This window comes from Pinus tabuliformis, chromosome 3_1, assembly GCF_031772625.1.
Source record: "Pinus tabuliformis cultivar Carrire ecotype Pingquan chromosome 3_1, CPIR1, whole genome shotgun sequence".
Lineage (NCBI taxonomy): Eukaryota > Viridiplantae > Streptophyta > Pinopsida > Pinales > Pinaceae > Pinus > Pinus tabuliformis.
The window spans coordinates 341,919,464-341,927,816 of record NC_142301.1 but is presented as its reverse complement, the minus strand read 5'-3'; the positions used below and the strand labels follow the sequence as shown (position 1 = coordinate 341,927,816).

Below are 8,353 nucleotides of genomic sequence, written 5' to 3'. Positions count from 1 at the left end.
CGCAAGCATGTCAGAAATATAGGAGCTAGACTTAGTTAACTGCCACTTGTAACATTGCTAACTTTGGAAAGTGTTCCCACACTATAGACAAGTGGTGTGCATTACCTATCCATAGGGAGTGTGGAGTGTTTATACTTAGAGAGTGTATAGTTGACTTTCTCTAGGAACTACAGAGTTCATTAATGCAAAATACGATGTAGTTAATAGACACAAAAGGTTACATAGTTGACTAGCACAAGGGACTACACAATTGACTATCATAAGGAGTTGCACAGTTCACTTCCATGGAGGATTGTGAAATACCTACTATTAAGGCATATCAAATCACTGCCATTAGGTAGTGCACAATTGTGAGTGATTTTCATCATTAAGTGTGTAATTGAGGTCTACAATCTAGGCATGTGAAAACAAGAAGTACTGACACTTGAGATTACTAGAAGATGACTTTACGCTTAGGAATGTAAGACCGAGGATGACTTAAGAAACTCAACATTATGGTTCAAAAGAACAAAACTAGGCTCAAAAATTAGAATATAGGAAAAAATTTAGAGCGGGGTTGTAGCAGATACAACACAACTATTGCACATGATAATTCCAACCCAATTTCTGCAACTGGCTCCACAAGACTTTACCTCTTAGCTTCCTGAAAATCTATGATTACTTGAATAACATAAAGAGCTATCTCATGTAGCATGTTATGAAACCAGCTCACAAAAAGATAGAAAAGAGAGATCAATGCCTTAGAATTCAGCCTCTTCGAGGGGGCAACCTCCTTTACATTACACAAATGAGCAATTCTTCGATGATACAAATGAAAAGACCTCCTTTCTATATATAGGAGTCTAAGGGGTCATAACATAATCAGAGATGACATAACAATAATAATGTAAGGGCACAATAATAACAATAGTGGGCTTCTATGGGGCACAATAGTAACAAAATGGGCACTACATGGGTACATCAATATAATAAGTGGGTTGTACTAATAAAAATAAGGGGTTACACTAGTAGTATAGGGGTCTAACATGCCCCTCTCCTTCAAAAAGCGTTGTCCCCAACGCTTGAGTAGTTCATGAGGCCTCTGTATAAAATTCTTGTCCTTCCATGTGGAATCTTCAACGGGTAAGTTCTTCCACTTGACGAGATACTCTAAAATTGATCGATTTCGTAGTTGTCAGGTTCTTGTTTCTATGACTGCTCCAGGTTCCAATATGATTTTTCCTTCCTCTTCAATTTCTGGCAATATTGTTTGAATTGGGATCTTTTGCAATTTTTGAATAAGTGGCCACACTTCTTCGTCCTTCTTCCATTCATCCCTTACTTCATTTATCCAATCTGGTTGGATAATAGAAATAGAAGAAAACAAAGCTTCCACATCCTCATCCTTAAAGAGTCTTCCCATTCGGTAAGGTCGCCATTTTTTAAGTGCATGTAGTATTGCCAACATTTCCTTCTCATAAATAGCTTTGTGTAAAAAATTTCCCTTGATTGGACGACTTTCAAAAGCGATGGGTCTTTCATCTTGCATTAAAACGACACCAATTCCATTTCCTGAAGCATCACATTCCACAATAAAGGTTTTTGTGAAGTCCGGTGTAGCTAAGACCGATGCTTGGCACATTGCCTCTTTAAGATGTTTGAAGGCCTTTGTTGCTTTTGGAGTCCATGAAAATGCATCTTTCTTTAATAATGTTGTTAGAGGTGCTACTATTCTCCCATAATTCTTAACAAACTTGCGATAGTACCCTGTCAACCCGAGAAATCCTAGCAGATGCTTTATGGATGTGGGGATTTTCCATTCCTTAATGGCTTTAATTTTTCTAGGGTCTACCTTAACTCCTTCATGAGATATAATATGACCCAGATATTCCACCTCTTGTACTCCAAAGAAAAATTTGGATCTTTTTGCATATAATTGTTTCTTCTCCAATAGTTGTAGCACCCTGTCAACATGTTCAACATGATCATTCCAAGACTTGCTGTAGATTAGTATATCATCAAAAAATACTAACACAAATTTTCTAAGGAAGGGTTTGAAAATGGAATTCATCAAACCTTGAAATGTAGAAGGTGCATTGGTAAGGCCAAAAGGCATGACCAAAAATTCATAATGACCCTCATGAGTTCTAAATGTTGTTTTTGGAATGTCTTCAATCTTCATTCTGATTTGATGATATCCTGAACGAAGATCCAACTTGGTGAAGTAAATTGATCCATGCAATTCATCCAGTAATTCATCAATGACAGGAATGGGAAACTTATCTTTAATAGTGAGCTTGTTGAGCTCCCTATAATTGGGACACATGTGCCATGATCCATCCTTCTTTTGTACCAATACTACTGGAGCAGAGAAAAAACTTTGACTAGGTTGAATTATACCAGCCTCTAGCATTTCTGCAACCATACATTCAATTTCACTCTTTTGGGCATAGGGATATCTATACGGCCTGATGTTTGGAGGAACACTTCCTGGAATCAGATGAATAGCATGATCATGATCAAAAATAGGTGGGAGACCTTTGGGAGTCTCAAATACCTTGGAATGATTTTCCAAGACTTTTTGGAGATCTCGAGAAATAGATGATTCTGATGTGGAAACATCTAGCGAACATAATTGTGAAATTACACCTCTTTGTTCCTTTTTTAGAAGCTTTGTCATACCGTTAGAGTTGATTATATTTCCCAGTTTCCCTGCAATACCCCTTAATTCAACTTCCTTTCCTTCCGCAAAAAAATTCATGAAAAGTTCTTGAAAATTAAAAGTTATTGTACCCAAGGATTGTAGCCATTGGACTCCTAGTACAACATCAGCACCTCCCATTGGAATGGAAAGCATTGGGCTAGTCAATACATATTCTCCCATGGATAGCTTGATATTGTGGCACTTTCCAGAGCAATTTATCGTTCCCTCATTTGCAACCATCAATTGACACTCTGGTGCTATATATAGGAAGCAAATTCAATTCTTTTGCTACCTTATAATGAATAAAATTGTGGGTGCTTCCTGAATCAATCAACACTATTACCTTTTTCTTCTTGATTTGTCCTTCTATCTTGATGGTTTGAGGAGTGGTAATTCCAGCCAATGCATTACAAGATATGGTCGGATTCATTTCTTATTTATCTAGACGTTGTTCCTGGAGTATATCCTCTTCTTTTGACCTTTCTTACTCCTTTTCTTCTTCCTCTTCACAATCTATGTAGAATAATTTCTTCTCAGCACACTTATGACCTTTAGTGTATTTGCTATCACAACTGTAACAAAGCCCTTTTACTCTTTTTTCTTCCAATTGTTGTAGTGTCAACCTTATAGGTTATGGAAGGCTAAGGGTAACAACACTTCCATCTTTATAGTTGTGAGTGGTATGATTCCTAGTTACCATAATTTTGCTTTCCATTTTTCTTGCTAACCTGAATGCCTTCTTTAATGAATCAGGTTCCCAAAGGCGGACATCATGTTGGATATTATCCTTTAAAGTCCCTATGAATACATCAATCCTATGCTCCTCTGGAATATTTTTTACCCTTATGTTCAATTTTGGAACTCCTCAATGTGCTCCATTATTGAACCCTTTTGTTTGAGACTTATCAATTGTCTAAAAAAGATGTTGCTTTCTGTATCCTCATAATGTGTTGTCAATTCTTCCATAAAAATTGCCCAAGTGATAATTTGTTTACGAGAGCAAAGCCATTGATACCATACAAACTGATTTGGTTCCAAATATAAAGTTGCAATACATACCTTTTGTGTGTTTTGCACATTATTGAGATCAAAAAATTGCTCCATCTGTAATATCCATGTTGTGGGATCCTTGCCATCAAACTTCCTCATATTAATTTTTGGAATATGGTGGGTCTTCGATCCAACATTAGAATCTATGGAATCATGATTAACATTTATTTTGTTCTCATCATGAGTTTCCTTTACTACCCTTTCACCATTAGTGACCATTTCTTGTAGCAACTTATTCATATTTATCTTCAATTCTTCCATCTTATCATCCATGCCATCAATTTTAGTGTCCATGCCATTCATCTTAGCTTCCATGCCATCCATCTCAGCTTCTACACCTTTCTTTAAACAATCCATCTTAGCTTCTACATCTTTCTTTAAACCATCCATTTTAGCTTCTACATCTTTCCTTAAAGCATGCATCTTAGATTCTGTTGCTTTTTGTGCAAGTGACACTTGTTGCACTTGGTCTCGTAATTTTGATATATCATGTTGCATTTCTTCCTCTTCTTCATGAGTCATGCTAGAGATTTCAGGTTGTTTACTAGGTGTTTGAATTTTCTTTCCTCGGGGCATCAATTACCGATAATAATGCTTTACTATTCCCTTTGAATTCCTTCGAACTAATTTTTCAAACCAAGCTTATGCAAAAAAAAAAAAAACTACACACCTTTTTTCACTTTGTAGAAGCTTGATATTGAAGCTAATGTGTCTCTGCAATTTCGGATCATCCAGTTCTGAATTTTTGATCTGTAGTAGCCCTCTGTGTCCTCTTTCCAATTCCACCAGTCTGATCCAAATTGGATTCTCCAAGGAAGAGTTATGCACAATCTCCCAAGATGACCTAATTATAGGCCATTCCAGAAGAGCGAACTTGTATGAAGTGCCACGTGTCATTGTTTCAACCTTTGGCATTGAAAAATATATACAGGAAACTACAGTCCATCCTCTTTATGTACCTTCTTACAAAATGTGAATCCGATGCTCAGAGAGAAAGTTATGACGATTTTCCCCAGGTCAACGGTTTTGAATGTAATTCAGGAGTTTGCAAAAAGACCAACTTCCTCAGATCATATCTCCGCAAATATAGCACAAAAAGTTCTGAAATTCGGACCCTAGCTTCAGTACGATTTCATCTCAAATGGGTTTTTTTGTTTCTCTTCTGAAACATCACAGAAAAAATGTTATAGCAAACATTCCATGATGACCTTTTTGGAGCAGCGAAACCCTAGAATCCAAAGCTCTGATACCAAATGTTATGAAACTAGCTCACAAAAAGATATAAAAGAGAGATCAACGCCTTAGAATCCAGCCTCTTTGAGGGGGCAACCTCCTTTACATTACACAAATGAGCAATTCTTCGATGATACAAATGAAAAGACCTCCTTTCTATATATAGGAGTCTAAGGGGTCATAACATAATCAGAGCCGACATAACAATAATAATGTGAGGGAACAATAATAACAATAGTGGGTTTCTAAGGGGCACAATAATAACAATATGGGCACTACATGGGTACATCAATATAATAAGTGGGTTGTAATAATAACAATAAGGGGTCACACTAGTAGTATAGGGGCCTAACATAACATTACATCAATTTTATTCTCTCAGATAATATATACTTTTTCACCAAGGATTTTGAATAAATCAATCACTGCTAGAGTGTATAACTTCTCATCTTATGTTTTCTTTGTTAAGTTCCCTTTACCAGCTTCCAATATGCTTGTATACCTTTTCTCCATTGTATCTTGCATGCGTCCAACACAACACTAAAGGATCCATTGCACCACTTTGAACACATACTTGAGCTAGATAATTGTCCACACCCAAACCTACAAGGAGATCTTGGTACTCAAAAAACCATCTTGTTACCTTCAAAATATCAATGTTTGATAACTCGTTTTCTTTTTCACTCAATAACCTAAGAATTTAAATGAATCTCTTGGTATAAATATGCACTGTAAGTTGAAATATTTCATATCTTTGAGGAAAATAGGTTAGCATAAAGTCATAGATATCAAAGAGCTCCTATGCAACCATGCATTCCTCTTCTAATGCAACATTCAAATCCTTAAAGAAATATTTGAGAGAAAATTTTCAAAGTGACCCTTAATAGATTTCCTAATATCCTCATAAAATTTGTCTTTGTAGCACTTTCCTTGGCCATTCATTCATTCATTGGCTAAACCTCCTGAAGATGTTGGTGGAATCAAAAGAAGTTTTTCTTTTGTGATTCTATGATGGTTTGTTATTGAAGCCATTTCCCCTTCTCCCTCAACTTTATCTACTTCCTATGATATTTTTTGATCACGAATCTCCTTAATGTATGTACCAAAATGTGAGGACTTTCCTTAGCAAACTTAAAGAAATTCGATATGTGTCCCCATAATGTCTCCTCAATTTCCCCATGTATAATCTACCTTCTCAAAGTATTGTGTCAGCTTTCTAGCCTCTTCCTTGTGAGAAGAGGCTACAACTAAAGAAAACCTCATTTTTCCATCAAGTGCAATCAATCTCTAAAAAGTGTGAACTGTTCTCTATCATCATTTAGGGAGTCCCTTGCTTGAGATGTTTCAAAAAACATATACATCATCTCCTCTACATCCTTTAGAGTTCCATTAAAATTGTTGTGTGCCTTACTAAGAATTTTAATTTGATCATGATTTTTAATCAGTGGCTAGCATTCTCGACACAACCTGTCAATATGAACAAAATTTTCTTGAAGCCACTGAACTGTCTTTTGAACGTAGTATGCTGAAAAACCCATTAGGACCCACAAAATTCAGAAGGTAGATAAATTCAAAGTCCTTTTTTGGGGAGCTATTTGACCCTAATAGAGCCACTAATCTGCCATCAAGATCCTCGTCCACATCAATATTATCTATCCATACCTGTAAAATATGATAGAAATACACCATGCACGTGGATGCATATTAACCTTACTTAATGAACTTACACAAATAAACTTGAACACGCATATTCCCAAAATATATATGATTAACAATTTCAAGAAATTCTATCTTACGCAAGTTGGGTTATGATGAGGGGTTATTATGAGAATAAGCCACAATGAATATTACACCAGGGAATGCATTTCATAATGATAGGACCATTTTAAAGGGCGTGGAACGACATAGAAAACTATGAAAACTAGAAAAACAAGAGGGGACCCAAAATTATACACTCATAGGGTAGATATTTTGGGTGGTGTTAATGGCTACAACAATTTGTGAACCACTAGTAGAATCCAACAACTTTTCCTTCATCCCTTCAATTGATATATTCTTAATAGTGATGTGAGGAATTATTGAACTAGTTAACGTGGGTACCACTTTGAGTTACTTAACCATTTCCAAATGTTCCATCCATCTATCTTGAAGCTAGGTCCTGTTATCCCTTAAACAAACCAAGAATTCACACCATAAGTTTTTGTTGCTGACATGGATAACATGATAGAAGGCTTATTATATTCAAAATTAAAGTGAGTTTCTTGTGTTTCTCTTCTACTAGCGAGAATCCATATCCCCGATGGATTCACTCAAGAAATTACAAGCATTACTCACTTCCAGTGAGCATTTATAGCCCTGACAAAGTTGCTTGCTTCACCTCTCTACACAGGAATCCTTTCTCATGCATTTACCCTATTTTATTTAATTATTTTCTTTTTTCATGCACTTGGATTTATTTATTAGAGCGTTCATTGCAGCAGGGCGGATGAGGGATCCTGACTTAGTTTATGGGTAAGAGAGGTTGTTTCTTGCTTTGCAGAAACTAAAATATTTTCTAACTTAGGTTTTCCCTCATGCCATATCTCCATATCATGTCTGCAATTGAAATTTGTATAGTAAAAGCACAAAATCAAACATCCAAGACTAGATCAAAAACAAATCTCAAGTTATAGATATAGGTCTTGTGAATTGATTAGGATTCCCCACGAGTACCTACCCATATTTTCCTCGTTAAACATTAGACCCATAAACATATATTAAGGATGTTAGAATTGATGCCACGACCTATAATGACTACCTCCTAAAGCGACCACCACAATTTTATACAACCATTTGTTGGGATTCCAACATAGGGAAAGATGGATAAAGAAGCTATTCTAAAGTTTTATTCATGTACAAGTTGACATAACATGAAGAAATGAAAAGAACAAAGGTTGAATGAAAGGATAAGTGAACCATTCAATGCAAAACTAAATGCATCTAAAAAGAGAAATGCAAGAAAATCATATTGGCTAAGAAGTAAATGATCCATGCAATATGAGCTAAACTACATGCAATATAACATAGCAATGTAGGGAGATGAAGCTAAATGAAAATGTAAATGCATGTTGCAATGGAATAAACATAAATGCACTGTAGGGGAACGAAACTAGTTGAAGGGTAAAATAACAATTCAAGATAATTAACTACATGCAAGTAAATTTTAACTTCATGTGACATAAACTAAAATGCAAGCAATGAAAGAAAAATACGAGCATAAATACTCTAGTACGAGATTAAATTAAAAATAAAGCTGAAACCTAATCTAACTTGAAGAGATTGAGATCATGTGAAATAAAACTTCCAGTGGAGCCATTTGATTTTTTGTTGACCTATAAAAACAAATAT

The 8,353-nt window shown here is 35.7% G+C and overlaps 1 pseudogene; it reads right to left on the bottom strand.

Moving 5' to 3' along the window:
- Positions 1-526: 526 nt before the first annotated feature.
- Positions 527-6,504, bottom strand: LOC149187126 (exocyst complex component SEC6 pseudogene; annotated as a pseudogene).
- Between the last annotated feature and the right edge of the window lie 1,849 nt (positions 6,505-8,353).